This window comes from Myotis nattereri (assembly GCF_964212035.1).
Source record: "Myotis nattereri genome assembly, chromosome: 2".
NCBI classification, from domain to species: Eukaryota; Metazoa; Chordata; class Mammalia; order Chiroptera; family Vespertilionidae; genus Myotis; species Myotis nattereri.
This window is the reverse complement of record NC_138076.1, coordinates 208,137,189-208,157,938: the sequence shown is the minus strand read 5'-3', so window position 1 is coordinate 208,157,938 and position 20,750 is coordinate 208,137,189.

The following is a 20,750-nucleotide window of genomic DNA, read 5'->3' as shown; positions in this document are numbered from 1 at the left end:
CCTCCCCTCCATAATGGCCAGCTCTTCCCAGCTGCCGGGAACCCTGGGCACTGGGGAGCCAAGAACCAGGCCACTTTCCTTTAATGACCCGCCTCTCGGAGCTGGGCAGCAGTCATAATTCTCTGTCCTGAGCTCGACTGTTTTCCATCCCGTCTCCGCTGCCAGATTAATCTTCCTAAAACACCGCTTTCACTCCTCTGATTAAAGACCCACGTGGTTCCTCGTCGCCTTTACATCAGGCTGCAGGCTGAGGTTTGGCATCAAAGGCTGCCTCTGGCTATCACCCTCCCCCGAGGGTCTCAGCTCCTTTCACCCTCAGTCCCCAGGCCCCCAGCTAAGGGGCAGAGGTGCCAGCTATGGGGTAGACAGACCCGGTTTGCCCCAATGATGGTGATGGAAATGGCTCCGATTAGTTGATGACCTGTCCTGTCTCTATATGAGCTCAGCGCATTACAGGTATTAGCTAATTTAATCTTTAAGCAGAGTCTTACCCCACTTTCCAAATGAACCAGAGAACTCAGTGACTTAGCCAAGGAGTGGCAGAGCCAGGACAGGGATGCCAGAGCCCAGCTCCCAGCCCCACCCCCTCTTCTGCCTCCTCCCGAGATGGCCAGGCCTGGAGAAGGTGGAGGTCTTTCATCTGCAAAGGGTGGTGATTAGGCTGCCCTTCAAGGTCATCGCGATCAGTGAGATGACGGGTGAAAGACATCAGCCCGCGGTGTCACCCACGGCAAGCCCCCACCGTCCGCCTTCCTCTTCTGGTCATTTCTCCGTGAAGTCCCTGCAGCCACAGCAATCTCCCTACTGAGTCATCCTCTCAGAAGAAAGCTGAGGGCCGACTGTGCCGGGCGTTTTTCTAGGCACCAGCCATGCCACGCTGCCAGCCTCCTGTCACGTGTTCCAGAAAGGAAGACCTACCGAAACCCAAGGAGACCTGGGGGGACGCTTCCAGTTGCCCCAGAATTGGTTCCTGGGAACCACAGCTGTGGAGAGAGGGATGCTAAGGAACCCCCTCCCTAAAGAGCCCACAGAAGGCTGGGGCCAGGCACCGTGCCTGTGGCAGCTAGGAGGTGGCAGAATTGTCCCTGCCCCCAGAAGCCCCAGCCCCTCGCTCCTTGCCGTTCCCTGTTCGTATAATACTGAGTGGTCAAGAGAGAGCGAGGGTAGACATGGCGCTGGGCAGTGGGTACCAGTCCCGCTCCTGCCCCACCCCCACCCCCATAACCCAACAAAGGAGGTCCCATGAGACTCCTGAGAGAGGCTGCTGCCAAGAGGAGGCTGGCACCTCGTGCCCCAGCTGGATGCTCGCTGAGCTGCAGAAACCTGGTGCCAACTGCAGGCACAGGGTGTGAGGGTGTCCTTGGGGGAGCTTGGCATGCAGCCCTCGGAATTGGGGGGACTCAGTGGGGAGAAGCCTGCACCAGCAGCAGGGAGAGCAGGTACCCCACCTCATAAGGAGCCACAGGGTAGGGAGTCACTGGGCTCGTCAGACAGGCCCTGGGCAAAGGGAGCTGCTCCCCCGGGAAGGTCAGGCGCTATCCTGCTGGCAGGGCTGGGGGTGCGGCTGTCCACTCCCGGGGAAATGCCAGCCACGCAGGAGTCTCGGTCCCCAAACAGCCAGGCACCCCCATCTCCAGGGAGACCACAGCAGGGGAACAGCAACGCCCACTGGGGAGGCGCCCCGAGAGAGGACGCTCTGCTCCCTTCCCCACTTCTGGAGAGGAGCTTCGAGCCAAGCTTTGGAGCTCTGAGCTGGCCTGATCTGAGCTTTAACAAATAAAAGTGCCCGAACTGGGTTCAGCGTAGCCTGTCATGAGGGCCCAGCAATAAGAGGGACTCTGCTGAGTGTGGGAGAATGAAACAACTAGAAGAAGTAAGATGGTCTAGGCTTGGGGCCTACTGAGTCCAGATTCCCCAATAAATTGGTTCTATAATAACGAAATGATGGAGATGATTTCAGACCATGCCAAGTGCTGTACAGGCAACAAAATGGACCTGGGATGGGTGGTTTGTGGGGTAACTAGGTTGGGTGAGCAGGAACAACTCTGAGGAGTGACATTGGAAGGAAGGTCTGACAGCCACGTGGCCACCTGGGGCACATCCAGCAGCAAGGACAGCAAGTGCAAAGGCCCTGGGGCGTGACAAGCTTGGAGAGCCAAGGAACTTCAGCTCAGCAGCGATGTTGTCCGGTGTGGGGGAAGCAGGAGGAGGGGAGATGGGCAGGGCCAGACTGGAAGGAATGGATTCTATTTCAAAGGCTACAGGATGCCAGACATCGTAGCTCTTACGTCCTCATAGTGCCCGGCACAATTTGGAAACGTAGTAAGTGGTTATTAATCACTGCACTTCCCTAAGGAGCTCAGGAAAGACCTCTCTGAGAAGGTGACATTTAAGATTTCAGAGGGCAGAGTGACTGGCACACCCTGGGCATGGCTGACTCATCGGCCCCTCAGAGGTGGGCCATCTTCTACTTTCTTTCCCCGGCTCCCAGCACTGGGACTCAGACATGCATGGACTGTGTGTATGGACTTCGGGGGGTTCGGAGTTGGGTGGGACTCAGGACCTGCCCTAGAATCTCCTACAATCCATGGAGGAGAAAACTGGGCCAACACGACTTCTAACGCTGAGCGGAACCCAGAGAGCACCCCAGCCAGGGTCTGCCGCAGCCGCAGCCACAGCCACCGCCGAGAGCTACTGTCTCCTTGGGGACTGAGGGGAAGCTCTGCTCACACCCTCAGGGTTTCCTTCCCTCCCTGGCTCCGTGAAGCTGACCCTCTGCAGCATCCTTGGCTGCCTGCTGACACTGCTCTGGTTCAGCCACCAGGAGAACAGGGAAGCCCAGAGTGGGAGGGGGACACAGCAGGCGGGCGCTTTTGGAGTGGGTTCCCCAGTTCAAACACGATGCCTCTGTGACACTCGGGCACTTTCCTTTGTTGGGGTCCCTGTTCAGATGTGGATGGTGCAGGAGCAGCTCCCGGATGTCGTCCCCAGACGCAGTGGTTCACCAGGACACCTCCTGCCCTGAGAGCCAGCCCTGGAGATTCCCACGGCTGGGAAGGTGCAGAGTTAGCGTCTTCTGCAAGGAGGCTCGGGGGCAGGAGGCAACCTGCGTCATGTCTGTGATAAAATACATTCATCTCGGTGCTAAATGTTGTGTTTTTTATAATATATTTTATTGATTTTTTTATTATTATTTTTTTTTACAGAGAAGAAGGGAGAGGGATAGAGAGTTGGAAACATCAATGAGAGAGAAACATCGATCAGCTGCCTCCTGAACACCCCCTACTGGGGATGTGCCCGCAACCAAGGTACATGCCCTTGACCGGAATCAAACCTGGGACCCTTGAGTCCGCAGGCCGACGCTCTATCCACTGAGCCAAACCAGCTAGGGCAGAATGTTGTGTTTTTTAAATGGAACATTGAAAACTAAAAATGTCCTGTCCCAAACTGGAGTGTCAGGAAGCACAGGTTCAACTAAGCCCAAGATGGGACCTGCGAGTTACACAAACGCAAATCTGCTGGCGAAGTTGGCCATCCTGGAGGTGCAGAGAGAAACCTTCGGTTTTGCACCCGTGCGCCCATTCTTGTCTCCATCTCTGTGCAGGGCCCTGCTAATCGGAGGGATGACTGATGCTGTGCCCTCCAGGAGCTCAAGTCTGGTAGGCAGGGAGGGTTTCCAGGGGCCTTACAGGAAAATACCTGATGCTAGTGGGGGAAGGGCATTCCAGACCAAGGAAAGAGCATGTGCAAAGGCCCTGAGGCACGGAGCTGAGGGCCCGCTTGGGGAACTGTGCATGCAGCGTGGGGGGAGGAGCGAGGGGTGCCCAGCAGGTGAGAGGTTGGAGAGAAGGACAAAGCAAACGCATGGAGCTGTTATCACACAGAGCAGAGGAGTTGGGACTTTTTCCAGTAGGGAGTGAGGAGCCAATAGGGTTTTAACAGAAGTGACTCACCAGGACGCCTGCTTTAGGAAGATCAACCGAGGGGGGAACTGGAGGATGGAGTGGGAGAGGAAGCGCCTGGAGGTAAGGAGACCCGGTAAGACATCACAGTTCAGCAAAGAGCTGATGGGAGGGAGGTGGCGACAAGTTTTCAATCCATCTCCAACGTTAGCAAAATATTGGGAAAGGTCTTTTAAGCCAACTTAGAGTTTTCTTCCCCTTTTCCGCAGAACACCGATTGATTTTTTTAATGTGTTAGCCTTTACTTCCTTTAGAGACAAGCGAGCCAGAGAGAGTGACTTCTTTAGGTTGCAAATTGTTAGCGATGGAGCCAGGCTTAAGAACCCCGCTGCAGCCTCTGTGGGTTCTGTGATATTTATGTATACAATGCCCGTTCGCCTTCCTCTCTGCCAGTAAACAGAGCAGATAAATATGAAGGGGACAGCAGCAGAGAGCCCGTTCCCATGCTAAAAAGGCAAGAAGACTGCGAAGGCTCATTAGGAGAAAATATCGACCGGATGGTGTCCGAGTTTTACCTGTGGTGTGAAGAAAAAGTGTTTTTTGCTGAAGCCATTATGTAACTGGTTCTAGGGGCAGGAGAGCAGGAGAGCAAGGGCAGTGTGGGTTCCCAGAGGGCAGGGACCACATCCGGGGCTCCTCGGAAGTCCCTGAGAAGCAGCTGGGGTTTTAGTGGAGTTAGAATCGCAGCTGTGTGTCCGTAGGCATGTCACTCACCCTCTCTGATGATCGGCTTCCCCATTTATCCAATGGGCGTAACAGCCTCAACCTTTCCAATTACTGTGTGTGGATTCTGATATGTAAAACCTCTTTCACCAGGCATAGTCTAATGCATCGTAGGTGATTTCCAAATTTTCTTCAATAACTATGCTTTTTATGAGCATAAAAGGAATGTATGCTTATTGCAAGAAAAAAAAGTCAGGAACTATTGAAAAGTATAAAGAAGAAAATGGAAATTATTCAAATCCTACCACCCAGAAGTGGCCAATAGCATCCTAGTATATGCACCTCCACCCTTTTCCTCTGCATATAACATTTTGTACATATCGTGGTGCCATACATGCTATTTTCACTTACTATCTTGTGAACATCATCTCCGGTCAAGAAATCCAGTTTTATATTATTATTTTATTTCTTTTTAAGCCATAAAGAATTTTAAACATACCCCAAAATAGACACTTGTTTACCCATTAGCCAGAACTTGCAAGATTTTGCCACCCTTGCTTTATCCTATCCCCTTCCATTACTGTTACTGTTTTAACAGTTTAAACCAAATACCAACCCCTCTGTCAGTGTCTCTAAACCAAACATGTCAAACTCAAAGGCTAACACGGGCCAAATGAATGAGGCATGCGGCCCTCGGGCCGCGAGTTTGACATGCTTGTTCTAAACGAACTGCAGGCCATTATCACACCTGATCGAAATGAACAGTAATTCATCAGGAGCATCTAACACTGCGTCAAGATTCAAATTTCCCCGTAGCTCCCCAAGGCTCTTCTCCCGCTGGCTTATCACACAATCATTTTTAATGACCCCGCCGTAGATGAACACCGGTGTCCCAGCTGTCACTCACAAAAAGCACTGAGGGCCACATCCTCTGCACATCTATGTGGACCCCTGTCCAATTATTTCTCCAGGACCAATTCCTATAGGGGAACTTTCATGGTCAAAACCTATGCACCTTTTTAAGGCTTTTAATAGCATTTGACAAATTGCCCTCCAGAGAAATTGTACCAATTTATACTCCCACCAGCAGGGACAGGCACCCTGGACAGCCTTGGATGGTTAATGAAGGGAGATTAAAGGGAGAGAAAGCAGGTGGGGAGAAAAAGAGAAAAGGAAAAGAGGCCTGGAGTGAGAGGATGCAGTGTACCCCCCCCCCCGAACCCCTCCCCCGCGGTTGCCAGCCACCACCAGCCCAGAGGAGCTCAGAGAGCCGAGGCTCCCAGCCCAGCAGCGACTGCACCAGATTAAGTCTTAAAGCAACGATTCAATGGAGACCGAGAACAAAGCTGGAGCAAAGACGCTTCAATCCATTCCAATTAGGAGCCGCCTTTCCAGAGGCGCAGGCTGCCGCGGCTGAAGGCAGGCAAAACGCCACAGCCCAGCTGTGCTGGAAGCTTGTCTGTTTTCCTGAACTCCCCGGAGGCGCTCCATCCACTGCGCTCATAACCCAAGGCCTGATCTGAAGGTTAGAGGATTCGACTTGGGTGGGGATCTCCGCCACCAAAGGCCAGGGGCCCTTCCGTTCTTGCACCGGCTAAGGACGGGGGGAGGGGGAGGGCAGGGGAAAGCCCCACCTGCGACACGTGGGGGGCATATACCTTGCTGCTGCTTCATTTTATCTGTGTGTTTATTGCTGTGGTTTTAAAACTAACATTTCTTTCAGGCTTGCGAAGAGCAGATAAAATTAAGATATAACCCTGGCCATGTCGCTCAGTTGGTTAGAGTGTCATCTCGATATGTCAAGTTGCTGGTTCGACCCCCGGTCAGGGCACATATAGAAGCAACCAATGAATGCATAAATAAGTGGAACAACAAAGCCATGTTTCTCTCCTTCTCTCTCTCTCTCTCTCCCTCTGCCCCCTCTCTCTAAAATCAGTCAATCAATCAATAAAATAAGTTTAAGATGAAGATACACGTGGGGCCTGGCCCTGCACACGGAGGTGGAGCACAGGCTGGTGCTGGCTGCTGCAGCCTGGCTTCGGTTAGGTTCACGCCACAGGTGGCAGCACCATGGTTTGCTGGCCTTTGACGCGCTCTCTCCAGTTGGCACCATGAAATCATATGTTGAGCACAAGCATTCAAAGAACTGGCCCAAGTACCAAAGCTGCCCATTCTCCAGTTGACATGCCAACCGTAAGCATTGGCTGGGGTAACACAGGACTATGATGAGTTCAGGGTGCTGAGTCCAGTACTTCCTTAGGGGCTGTATCCTCTGTAAGGCGGTGTTTAAATTAGGAGCACACAGGAGCCAGGTCCTGGTGGGTCCTTGCTACTATTAAAGTTTTCAACAATATAGAGGTTCTTCAAAAAACAAAAAATGGAACTGCCTGGTAACCCAGCGATTCTCCTATCTTTGGTGGAGTGTTACTTACAATAGCCAAGATATGCAAGCCACCCAAGTGCCCATGATTGTACCCATTTTACAGATGTGAAAACTGGGGCTCCGAGAGGTGAAGCCAAGTACTCAAGTTTAGTCAGGATGCAGAACCCACAGAGGACCTGTGCTCTTTAGGTCCAAGTGAGCGAGCAGGTGTGCAGGCAGGACCCATGGCTGGGATGTTTAGGACAGACCTGCAGGGACACAGTGGTCCTACAGTGCGAGCAGGGAGAACCCATGTTTAAACACGGAAGTTGGGGGGTTGGAGAAAGACTCCCAGGAAAGGTGCAGGTAGGGGCTGTGATGGAGTGAGGAGTGGCAGGTAATAATAGTCCAAGGTAGCATTTACTGAGGGCCAGGCCATGGTAAGCCCTCAGCAAATGTAAGCCCTTAACCTCCTCCTCTGGGGGCCCTGCCACCACCACAAGCCACCCAGTGAGGGGCCCACTGTGCAGTCAGGAGCATCTGCAGGGTAGCCCACAGTCCTCCCACTCCTGCCCCCTCCCACCCTCCAGCCCCGCCTTGGATCTCCAGAGTTCCTGGGACCCCCATCCCGCACACCCAGCACTACTGGATGCTTGGGTCACTCCAGGTCACATCTGGCCATGCTGTGCGGGGCCCCTCCAGACCAGCGACAAGGGCAGCCGGCTCAGCAGAGGCAGAGGAGGAGACAGTGGAGCCCGCAGACCCTCCTGACCCCGTCCAGACTGCACTGGCTTCCAAGACCATCTGCTCAGGCGGACGGGCCGCACAGGGCACTGGGGCAGAAACAGCCGGCACCCGGCCGGTCACGTGCGGACCCCCAGGACCTGCATGGTCAGAAGGCCTGGCTGGCCTTCCCATGGCAGCTGCCAGAGCTGCTGGGTGGCGGGGTGCTGGGCTGCAGGCACAGACCCTCCCTGACAGAGGTCCCAGGGGTGGGGGCCAGGGAGAACTCTGTGATGAAAGGGGCTGGGATGGGGGGGAGAGGCACCACGGGTGTGCTCCCCTTGGAGACATGAGCACCTGGGGCTGGTGCAAGGAACGGAGCCCCTCTATGCCCAGGTGCTCCCTGGACTTCCTGGTGCCACCCAGAGCTCCCGGGACCCAGGAGTGAACTCTGTGCCCCTGCCTCCTGGGTCCTCAGGGCCGCCCAAATGATACCCAAAGCCCCCAACCATCCCTTGCATCTGCTTGAGTCCCTCTAATCCAGGTTTGCCTCAGTTACCATGGTGACACTGTCCCAACATCAGTCAGAATGTCACCCCATATGCATACAGCCCCTCAAAAGCCTCCTATACCCTAAATCCTTGTCCTGGCCTGCACACACCTCAGCAGCCTCACGGTCTCTCTCTCTCTCTCTCTCTCTCTCTCTCTCTCTCTCTCTCTCTCACACACACACACACACACACACACACACACACTGTTGGTGCTTCAGTTTCCAAGACTTTCAGTTCTGTGTTTACTTAACTCTTCTGTGCCTGTTTCCTCACCTATTCAATGGGACAGTTAACAGTATCTTAGTTTTGGTTCCTGGTTACCCTGAGACACATGTGCAGACACTGGTGGTTATTTGTAGGTGACCCCAGAAGCACAGGGAAGTGAGCCTGGGAGGGAGAAAGGTCACTGAAATGTGCGCTGATGATTTACTAATAATGATAATCATAATAATGCCATTGCTTGTCGTCATGACTGACAGTATGCTCTCTCCGACCCCAGGCCTTTCCCCAGGCTGTCCCCGTGCCTGGCACACTCCTCTGCTCATCCTTCCTCCACCTGGCTCATATCCGGGTGTGCTTCAGGGCTCTGCCCAATGTCACCTCCTCAGGCAGCCTTCTCTGAACCACTGGGTTAGAGCACCTCTCTCTTGGATGTGCTCACAGCACCTACCCTGCCCCTTTCCTCCAGAGCATTTAATCATCGTTGTCACCTCAAATTTACTGGCACAATTGCTTGTGATGCTCTGCTCATTCTGAGTCCCTCCCGCTGGGCTGCAAGCTCCCTGAGGACGCAGCGGTAACATTCATCTTGGGCCTTGACCGATAAGTCAGTCACTCTCCAGGTGGGCAAGACGGGAAGGGCATTCGTAGGAAGATGGGACCCTGTTGGCCAATGGGCTGAAGAGTGAAAGGCAGTATGGAGGACATAGTAGGGCTTATGCTACGAAGGGACAGAAACAGTGGCCACAAGGGAAGTGGTGGTAGGAACTGGATGTATGAAGAAGAAGGCAAAGGTGAGAGGGACAGAAGGTCTCAGGTGCCATGCTGCCCTCTGACACACTGTGCCTGTCCCTCCATTCCTGTTCCTTCATCCACGTGGTTCCCCTGCTTGGAATACCCTCCCTGCTCCGCCCTGCGTGAACCCACCCTTCCTGAAGGATTCCCTGATCACTCCACCGTGCAGAGAGGCAACAGCGTCCCTCAGCAAGAGGGCCGGCCTTGAGAACAGGTGGCTCTGGGTGCAAACCCGGCCTCTGTCAAGGGTGTGAAACGTTTCTCGTCCCCATCCACCCACATGACAAACAATCCTCAAAAGAAGAATTGACTTTCAGGCAAATATAGGTCAGAGCCAGGGCCACTGTCAAATGGCTTGAAGATGAATCTAAGAGTGTTACTGCAAAGCCTTTTGCTAAGACCTCAGAAAGATTTAAAGTGCCTCATAGACCCTCTCAGACAAAGGCCTTATGGGGGTCTTAAAAGCATGTGCTGAAAACCCATCCTTTTAAACCATTGCTCTTTGAAAAAAAAATTGAAGAACAGCCTTGCCAGGAACCCAAGGTTAAAAAAAAAAAAAAAGATTTATGGGGGTAGATTTGTAAAATGGAATGAATTAAAAATTGATTCATAAGAAGCCCTCAAAACTTTTAAAGGAATTGTTTTGGCTATGAATGAAAGGACAGAGAGCACCAAATGAAAAGAGAGCCCTCTGGACCCTCAAATATCGATGAGCAGGAAGAAGGCTAAGAAAATGACTCTGCTGCAAACGCTGGTCATTCATTATGGAAATGCCAGGCTGACTCAGAAGAAAGAACCGAAACCCCAGAGGGCAGCAGAACTGATTACTAATCAAGGAATGGGCCACATGTGCCCAAGTGGATTTCGGAATTGCTATGGACCAGTGACCGCTACGTGCCTTCCACATCTCCCCCTTTAGTGGGAGTGTCTACGGGGGTTATTCTGTGCCTGTCCCACCATTGCTTCCTGGGTATGCAGGGAGGATGAGGAACTTGTTTCTTCAACTCACAGATCTTCCTACTGAGAGGAGTGGTTCTCAAGGAGTTATACCCAGGGCACTCTACCTGAGGAGACACATCCCTACCTGCACCCAATAGTCTCAGACAGTAACACTATTGCCAATGGAGTACAATGGAAGTAGCATAAAGTGACCCCTGAAGATAGGTCATAAGAGGCAAAACAGCCTCTTAGAACCCAGCCACCATGCTGTGAGGAAGCCCTACCCAGATGGAGAGGCCACTGTAGACATACTGACTGCCAGCCCCAGAAGAGGTCACGGCCACCAGCATGCAAGAGAAGCCGTCAAAAGGACGCCAGCCACCATCTAACTGACCCAGGAGAGCCCGGGTGGGGACTGCCACACTGAGCCCAGTCACCCCTAGAACCACCAGAGAGCATAACAATGATAAGTGATTATTGCTGTTTGACCCTCCCCTACATTTGTAACAGTTTGCAATGCAGCAAAAACAGCCAATGCACCTGGGGGTGAATAAGAGCATGAGAGCAAAAAGGAGGGAGGAGGCAAAGATGGGGGAGGGGGGGAAGAAGGAACCACGAGGCAGGACTTTGTGTGTCTTGTTCACTGCAGAGGCCTGGCGCATAGTAGGTGCTCAATTAATACTTGATGACTAATGAAACATGAAGAAGGGGAAAGGAGCGACGGTAATTCTGAGTGCACTGAGTTTCCTAATGCACATTCGAAGGCAAACTTCCGGATGGACCCAGGAGAGACTGCAAATGCCCAGACAGAACCTTTGGCTGCCCCAGATCCTCTGCGTGAAGGTTGAAGAAGAGAGACATCGAATCAGTGGATGTGACCTGGGCCTCGGGGGCAGTTTGCTCTTGAGCAACCAGCGTCAGGACCCCCAGGAGGGCGCTGGCAGGAAGGGGCCGGCGTGAAGGCTGGGAGAGGCCCTGCTGAGGAGCCAGGCTCTGTAGGTTGGACACGCCTGGTCTGCAGCTACAGCGCCATCCAGCTCTCAGAGGCTGTCCAGTCGCTGCCCAAGGTCCCCAGCTACCCACGCCCCCCCCCCCCCGCCACCCCAGGAGACCCCGGGGGGGGGGGGCGGGGGGCGGACTACCACGCTGAGCCCAGTCACCCCTGAACTTGCTCTCTGTCCTGCCAACCAGCCCTTCCTTCCCGAACCCCCAGCCTTTAGGTTTGGTTTCCTATTCCACATTCTCTGTTTCTAGTTTCACGGATCTGCTTTTCATTTCTTCTGCCCCCTTCACCCTGTTCTTCCCCTTTCACCAGCTTCCTTCCAGTCCTCTTGTTTGTTCTCCATTCCTGTCCACTTACTGTTCTTTCTGAAGCTTCCACTTGTTCCTCTGAGAATTTTAGTCCCGTCCACCATGTAATCTCCCCTGAATCTCTTCTGCTAATTTTTCTCCTCATCCCTGTTTTGGTCTCTCTGTTTCCTGGCCCCTTCCTCCCTCACCTTCCTCATCTCATCCACCCACCCCTTAAACCTGTATCTGCCTCAGGCTCTCCTCCCCGCCACCTCCTCCCTGCCTTTTCTCTTCCTCAAACTGGGTTGTGAAAGGCGCCTCGGAGCAGGACGCGCTGTAAAGCCGGGGTCCCGGAGGGCCAGGCTGTGATCATTTTATTTTTACAACGTCCTTGGATGGAGGGAGGTGTCTGTGCGGGGTGGGGTTGCGTGCTGGGTGGGAGGGACCATGGCGACGAATAGCACTTTTGACTAATATAGGTCAGTTTCTGAGCGGTATCCCAGGGGTCCGCACGAGAGAACCTCCTCAGGGCTGGCTCTGTGGAGGTGGCCACAGTGCCATCTCGGGGAAGCTGCGAGGAGGGGACCTGGAGGGTGGAGATGGGAGGGCTGCTCTTCGGGAACCAGAGGACCCTGCGAAGAGCAGCTCCTTGTGCTCCTCCGTGGGGCCTGTGAGCAGGTGTGGGCCTTTTCTGGGCACATCTTCAGAAAGGATTCCGGAACCCCTCCCCGGTGGCCAGCCCGACCTCACACAGTGCACAGAACCCACACTGTGCCCAGTTCTGCTGCTGTGTTCCCAGGCCAACTGCTTAACTTCTCTGTCCTCAGCATCCTTATCTCCAACATGGGAGAAACACTGCCCCCGGAGACAGCAAGGACATTAGTAACATGGGGAGGAAACGGCATGTTTTAAATACCTTCACTATGCACTTTCACACCTTATCACAGCGAACCTTCCATCCTGCAGGGAAGCCCCAGTTAGTCCCAACTTACAAATGGAGAAACTGAGGCTGAGATGTCACGAGGGCTCAGTGAGATCAGAGATGTGAAAACTCGCTGCGACTACTGCTGGTTAACAACGGCAGCCGCAGACTCCTCCTGGACTGAAACAAGCCGTTTCTGGCGTCCAGGGAGCAGCGGCGACCATCATTCCTTCAAAAGTGTCGAGTGCCCTTTCTGTGCCAGGCTCTGTGCTGGCGGTGGGGACATGATGGTGAGCAGAGCAGACAAGGTGTGTGTCCTCACGAAGCTCACATTCTAAGAGGGAGACAGACATCAAAGCAAGACAAAACCAAACCTCACACACACAACTAAGAGCACAGTGACAGTTGGTACAGGGTGAGGGACACGGCCACAAGAGAGAACCCAGGGAGGACCCAGAGGAGGCAGGAGGGAACACCCCTGAGAAAGTGAAGTTTCTGTTGCAATCTGTAGGAGGAGCATGTGTTGTCCAGGCGGGGAGCATGAGAAAAGCATATTCCAGGTAGCAGCATGAGCATGTGCAAAGGTCCTGGGGCAGGAAAGAGTACAGTGTAATGAAGGACCTGGAAGGTGGCCAGAGGGCTGAAGAGAGAGAGCTAAAGGTAGGGGCAGGGACAAGAACTGGTCCTGGGGAAGACAGGAGGCAAGTACCAGGAATGTATGTGAATCCATTTAAAGGTTTTAAGCAAGAGGTGACATGAACTGACATCTGTTTCAAAAAAAAAGAAAAAATCCATCTGGCTGTGCAGAGAAGAGGCTGCAGAGGAAGGAGCAGAGTAAACATGAGAAGACCCCAAAGAAATATCTAAGAGATGATAGCAGCTTAACCAAAGAAGATACTCAGACCTTTACAGTTTGTAAAGCTCTCTGTCTTGCCCCTGGGAGATCATGATTGTGCCCATTGGACAGATGAGAAAATGGAGTCTTTAAGAGGTGAAGTGGCTTGTACAACACAACTCATCGATAAGTGTTGGACTCTGAACTTCGAGCCCAGTCCATGCCTCTTTTCTGTCTGATGGTCCCAGGAGAGTTAATGATGTGGCTCAACTGAGAGTTCAAAAATAAGCTGTTGGCCTTGGAAATGAGGATCTTTGCGCATCCTCCTTGTCATTGTACTGTTACTGCATTTTTCAAATGGTAAGCTTCCTAACTCTTGGTTTCTTAATCTGTGAAATCAGGACAATGACCAGCCATTCCTGCCAGGGCTATTGTGAGAATTAAATGATCATGAATGAGCCTGGCTGGTGCGGCTCAGTGGTTGAGGGTTGACCTATAAACCAGGAGGTCACGGTTCAATTCCCAGTCAGGGCACATGCCCGGGTTGCAGGCTCGATCCCCAGTAGGGAGCGGGCAGGATGCAGCTGATCAATAATTCTCTGTCATCATTGATGTTTCTATCTCTCTCTCCCACTCTGAAATCAATAAAAATAAATTAAAAAAAAATAAAAATGATCGTGAATGTAAAGCACTGAGAAGAATGTCTGGCATACAGTAGGCGCTTAATCAATGTGAGCTCTCTTTTCCTTGAAGAGGAGAGAGGGTCCAGCCTATCCACCTTCAAGAGCTGGCGACCTATGCCCACTGTCATGCCACTGACCGTGGGTAATGGGTTTGACGATCAGCCCTGCCCCTTCCCCCCTCTCCCCTCCACCGCCCCCTGCCCAGCACAGGCTCTGAGCTGGTCACTTCTCTGGGTGAGTCCTCGCACCCTGGCCACAGGTTTCCAGAGGAGGAGCCCATCACACAGCTGCCCTCTGGCCAGGTGTCCCTGCACAGTCCCCAAAAGCAAGCCACCCTTGGCTGGCTCCTGAGCCCATCCCCTTCCAACCACATGCCCAACTCCAGGGTCCAGCCGATTGACGGATCTCTCCTGGGCCCAAGAAATGAGAATGAGGGGTGGGAAGCCTCATGCCCTGTCCAAGAAGGACCTCCTTATCAGCATCACGATGGATTCAGGTGGGTGCACCTTCCTCTCCAGATAGACATAAAAAAGGACGCTCAGAGAGGCAGCGTGACTGCCCCCCAGTGGCAGGGACAGTAAGTGGACAGTCTGGGTAGGGGACCCGGAGCCACTGACTTGCCCTGTGTTCAAAAAGGGAAGAGGGGGCGAAGTGAGTGAGGTCTGAAGTGCCCACTGTATGTGGTGGCACAGAGGCAGCTGCTGTCGTAAGAGCAGGCCCGTGGTGGCGTGAGGAGGTGGGTGTGAGCGAAGGCAATCCTGGAGGCCTGGCGTAGGGGTGCGAGCCGCAGAGGGGCCCGGAGCCGTGGGAGGGTTTGCACTGCTTTTATTAAGACAACAAACCAGGGGGGTGTTTATACACCAGTAAGGAAGAGCCAGTAGTAGAAGGAGAGGGAGGCAGTCAAGACACAGGTTTTGTTTCTGCCGTATCTGTGCCTTTCATCTCAGGCTGCCCCAAATCCTATTTGAAAATACAGTATAAATAAATGATCAAATAATAAGACATTGTTTGTTCCCTGCCAGCGGCGACCTTGAAGGGTCTTTAGAACAGTCTTTGTTCTCTCCTGGCTTATTTCAGATTTGCTCTATCGTCAGCAGCAAACAAACACTGACTGAGCAACTGCCATGTGCCAGGCGCCGGGCCGGCTCGGGACACAGAGCCAGGGCCCAGCCTCCACCCTCAAGGAGCTCACAGTCTGAGGGTGCAAAGGACATGGAGATGAGCCCCGGTGAGACAATGGGGCCCATGAAGAGAGATGCACACAGCACAAGAGTCACCCCAAGGAAGACAGGAAGGAGTCTTCCAGGACTGAGGCGGGTGAGAGTATCATGGAGGACCTCAGGGGAGAGGCAACACCTAATCAGGGTTTTGAAGGACACCCAGGGGCCCACCAGGCAGAAAGACGCACAGCACATGCAAAGGCCCTGAGGTATGACAGAGCCGGAGCCTGCAAGGGCTTTGACAGTGGTGGAGCCTAAAGGTGAGAACAGGAATAGAATGAGATGAGCCTGGAAGTAGGAGCAGGGGTCAGGTCAGCAACGTGGATCACCTGGAGATTTTAACAATACCTTGTGCAGTGGAGTGAACTGATGCTCCCCTGCCCGAGTTTCAGGGGGAAAGTTGAGGATTAGAGAAAAGCTATTAGGGATTCATTCACAGTGTCCACCGTGTGCTAGGCAGGATCCCAGAGCTTATGGCATGTGGGTAAGCAAAACAGGAAAGAGCTTCACCCCTGAGGAGCCGACCTGCTCGTGCCAAGAGTCAGACAACAAAGGGCAATTCTAATTCTCTTTAAGTAAATTGTATAAGATGTCAGAAGCAAAGAAAAAGTGGGGTAAGGTAGGTTGGAGTCTCGGGTGTGGGGTGTGGGTGATACAATCTTAGCGTGGTCAGGGAGGAAGAAGTAGACCTCAAAGGAGGTGATGGGATGAGCTGTATGTACATTGGGCAAGAGGGAGCAGCCAGTGCAAAGGCCCTGAGGCAGAAGTGTGCCTGGTGTGCCAGGGAACAGCAAGGTGACTAGTGAGGCCGAGCAGAGTATTAGAGGAGAACTGTGAGATATGAGGCCAAGCCTGGAGAACCCTGGAGAGACCTCCTCAGACCTTTGACTTTTATGGTACTGAAGTGGGGAGTCACCACCCCAGCTCAGGCAGGGAGGTGACATGGTCTGATTTATGTCTTAAGATCATCCCAGCCATTTTGCTGGAAATGGATGGAGAAGGAGACCCATTAGAAGCTAATAGGATCGTCCAAGTAGGAGAAGATGGTGGTTCAAACAAGGGTGAAAGCGGGGAGAAGCGATCGATTCGGAATATAAAATTTCCTGATGGATTCGCTGGGGGTGTGAGATGGAGAGAGAAACCCACGATGACTCTGGAGCTTTGGGGCTGGGTGTCGGAAGGCTGGAGTTGCTGGACATCGTGGGGAGGACACTACAAGAGAAGCAGGACTAGCGGAGGAGACCAAGGGTTTATATTCATTTACTAGAGGCTCAGTGCATGACATTCGTGCTCTGGGGAGCGGGGCGGGGAGGTCCCTCAGCCCAGCCTGCACCCTTTCGCAGTCCGGGAGCCCTTGGGGGACGTCCGACTGCTGGTTTAGGCCTGCTCTGCTGGGAGTGGGCCTAAGCCAGCAGTTGGACATCCTTAGCACTGCCGCGGAGGCAGGAGAGGCTCCCACCACTGTTGCTGTGCTCGCCATCCATCAGCCTGGCTTCTGGCTGAGCAGTGCTCCCCCGGTGGGAGCACACTGACCACCAGGGGGCAGCTCCTGCATTAAACATCTGCCCCCTGGTGGTCAGTGCATGTCATAGCAACCAGTCATTCTGCCGTTCAGTCAATTACATATCCCCCTTTTATTATATAGGATTTTGTTAATCCTCACCCAAGAATATTTTTCCATTGATTTTTAGAGAGAGTGGAAGGGAGGGGGAGAGAGAAAGAGAGGAAAACATCGATGTGAGAGAGACACATGGATTGTTTGCCTTCTGCACACACCCTGACTAGGGCCAGAGATCAAGCCCGTAACTGAGGTATGTGTCCTTGACCGGAATCGAATCCAGGACCCTTTAGTCCACGGGGCGACGCTCTACCCACTGAGCCAAACCAGCTAGGGCGAGACCAAGGGTTTAAATGTACGGAGTAGGAAGTGCCTACCTGACGCCCACGTGGAGATGAGAAGGCTGGTGTAGGTGGGGGTCATCCATGTGCAGAGGGCATTTGTGAGGAGAACACTTTGGCCCCAAGGACCCAGGCGCGGCCCAGGAAGGGTTGAAGTCCCCATTAGCATCACAGAGGCAGGGTTATTTTTACAGGAGCGGGATCAAACCCATACTGGTAAGAGGAGTGCATGTGCTATTTTGTAAATCTAATGCTATCTCTGGAAGGCTCCAGGACTTCTGCGTTTGCCTTGAAGTGAATCGGGAGCAACCAGCGACTGCCCTGCTGACGGGCCAACACCGAGTGGAACCCAAGCACCTTCCCCGTTTCCCTAGCGACGGCCCTCAGCCTCAGCTTACTCGTCCACAATCTGGGCCTAAGCTTCCCCATGCGAGTTCTGGGAGGAGTAACTGTGATGGCGTATTTGGCCGGGGCCACCAGGCTTGAAGATCGCGGGGCGCATGGAGAAAGGGACAGAGGAGACCCCGGGCCCGAGAGGAGGGTGCCCAGGGCTTGGTGTGACAAGGGCCGTGGGTTTCCGAAGCTTGAGCGGACATGAAAAAAGGCGGAGAGGACTTAGGTCAACACCCTGGCCCACTCCCAGGACCAGGGCCCTGGCAGTCAGAGATGCGAGGTGGACCCCCAGCTGCCCCTGAGAACTGAGAGGAGAAGGGGGGCGTTTGAGCCTGCGCCGCATCTGATCAATACCTGCTCCCTAAGGAGCCTGACCCTGACCCTAACCCTCACAGATACTGTGTACTGAACAGACATACGGGGCGGGGGCTGCCTGCAGGCGGGGGAGCAGGGCTGAGCCTACCGGCGGCACAGCCCGCTCTGCAGAGGCAGGCACACGAGGAGGCACCTTTCTACTGGACCCAAGAGGATTCACACACACAAGCACGTGTGCATGTGCTCATGCATGCACATGCACACGCACACACACGTGTGTGGGCAGGAGTGCACACATGCACACAGGCAACCCCGGAGGGATGCTCCAAGTTTCCCATGAGATTGGCATTGTAACATGAAGGGGATTGAGTCTTAATAACCAAAATGGAGTTGTTCTTTTTAATAACTGAAAGTGACTGGAAAATTGTGGAATCGGCCTGCGGTGTTCTTCAGCTACCCAGCAAGAAGGATGAGACTCAATAGAGCACAGTGGGAGCAGTTATTAGAACAAATAAAACATAATATCACCTTTTCCTGTTTACCCTGCAAGCTGAGGCTGCTCGCCCAAACCCGCTTCATTAATTACTATTATCGCCCCATTCCAGGCTGGGAAGCTTTCTTACCGTCCTCCCAGGACTCCGAGGAAGCCTATTAATTTAGGAATCTGATATGTGAACCAGAAAATTGGAGAATGGAAGTCTTTCTCGCAGCAGCCCAGTTGCTTTCCTATCACAGAACGTGTTTGCAAAGACATCCAGCAGTTAGAAGGGTTGAAGAAACCTCTATAACTGATGACAGTACAATAACACTCTCCTCACACTATAATGCTTCTCCTCTCTATTCTTAGGAGTTTTCATTTCCTCCCAAATTAAGACGGAGCAGGGATCTGGAAGCAACAGATCCAAACTGAAGGCCCAGTCCTGCCATCTCCTAGCTGTGTGACGTGAGACAAGTCATTGCCCCTCTCTGGTCCCTCAGTCCTCACCGGCACTGTGATCATAGCGGCCAGCTCACTGAGTCCATATGAAGAACAGGTGAGAGGCTGTATGGGAAAGCCCCCGTGAATGGTAACCCACAGACACGTGAGTTGTCACCTTCAGAAACATTTTTATGACTTCAGCTACTTACCACCAGAAATCAGATCTGATGCTGTAGAAACCAATTCATTCATTCATTCAGGAACAATGGAGGCTGCTGAGAGAGTTTATCCCCCATCGTCTAAGAAACAGGAAGTTCTCTCCACTTTACCCTAATAAAAAAAAATAAAAGCTCCCGGTGTTTTTATTCTGTGAGCCCCTACCTTGTGCCCAGCTCCTGTAAGTTGTTTACACACCCTTCTTGGGGGAGCCCTGTGATGACAAGTACTACCACCCCCACTTCGAGAGGAGGCTCACCAGGGTTGCTCCCACGGCAGGGCTGGGATGTGGGCCCAGATCTGTGCCCCATGCTGGGGGAGCGCTCCCTCCCCTCCCGTCTGCTCCCCATTCTAACCTGCTAACGGAGGTCTCCCTGGCGTGACCTTCCTCTCTCTGGGAGGGACTCTGCTCCAAGGACGAAGGACGTGCCACTCAGGCGGTTCCTCCGATTACGATTACCGCAGGATGAGTCTTCCCCATTCACTGAGCCTCCGGACCGTGAATCAAAGCCTGTCTTTTTTTTTCTCCCTCCGCTACCAGCCCTTGAGTTTCCAATTTCGCCATTAGCTCATTCAACGGTGGCAGCGTTCCCAAGCCTCATTCAGGAGGACTCTGCCTTCTGCGGAACGCAGAGAGCAGGAGGCAGAGCCAAGGGGACCAGGAGGGGGTATAGGGCCTATTCGGACCCCCCCACACACACCACCACTCCCCCTGGGGTCACCCCAGAGGCTAGGACCCAAGTATGACTCGCTCAGCCTCCACATCCTCCTCTGTGAGTTGAGGGTCAGCCTCTCTAACCCCCAGCAGACGCTTCCTGACGTATGAATCATAAGGCTCTAGGGTAAGTGAGGGGCAGTTCCGTGCGATGTAGAATAAAGAGCTTTGTAAGTTGTGGGACGCTGCACCCCTGCCAGCCGCTAGTGCTTCTGCACACACCAGGGAGCCACGGGGCTGGCCTTTCGGGTGGCCAGAGAATGCCCCAGAGTTCACAGCCCTGGGGCTGCACAACATAAATGTTCCCTCTTTCAGGTCAAAAACACCAGGGGGCATCTTGGGGCCCCCTGGATCCCAGTTTTAAGGGTAGTTATTAAATGAGGTGATAATGATGATGGTGATTACCCTCTACCTGCTCTAGCTTTCTCTGTCCCTGCAGCGATGCTGCTCCAAGGGAGAGTCCAGCGGCCCCTCCCTGTGACAGATGAGCAAACTGAGACCCAGTGAGCGGGGAGACTTGGCCACGGTCACACAGCTGTGGCGTGGGGACCCCCTTGTGGATGGTCTCTGACATGGGGACTGTTCAGCCCAGAGAAATTTGACCCATAGAAGGTCATAATGCCTGGTCCCCCGCCTGTCCCACGCAGTTTTCCGTCTACACTGGCTTTCAGAACTCACTAACTAAAAAATGAAATGAAATGAAATGAAATGAAAAATGAGCAATTTTCTGCATCAGTAGGAGTCCCGATCTCTCTAGAATCTTGGGCCCAGGCATCGCTGGAGGATGCCATCCGATGTCTGGTGTGAGCTAGAAGGGCCGTTTTTGTTCCTGGGGTCGATGCTCTGAGCGACGAGGAAACAGAAACCCATAGGGGCCGTGGCTTGGCCCAAGTTCCAGGGCCCAGCCCGCCAGGCGACTCTCCTATTAAAAGTCACTATGATTTTCATTTCTAGGAATCTATCCCACGGCAAAACCTGGAAACCATTTTATGTATCAAGTTGTTCGCCTCAGCATTATTTATAATCGTGAAAAAGGGAAACATCCTTAATGGCAACAATTGAAAAATTAATCACATTTTCCCCCAACCACCTGCTTTCTAGATTTGAGGCCCACTAATCTGTCCTCTGC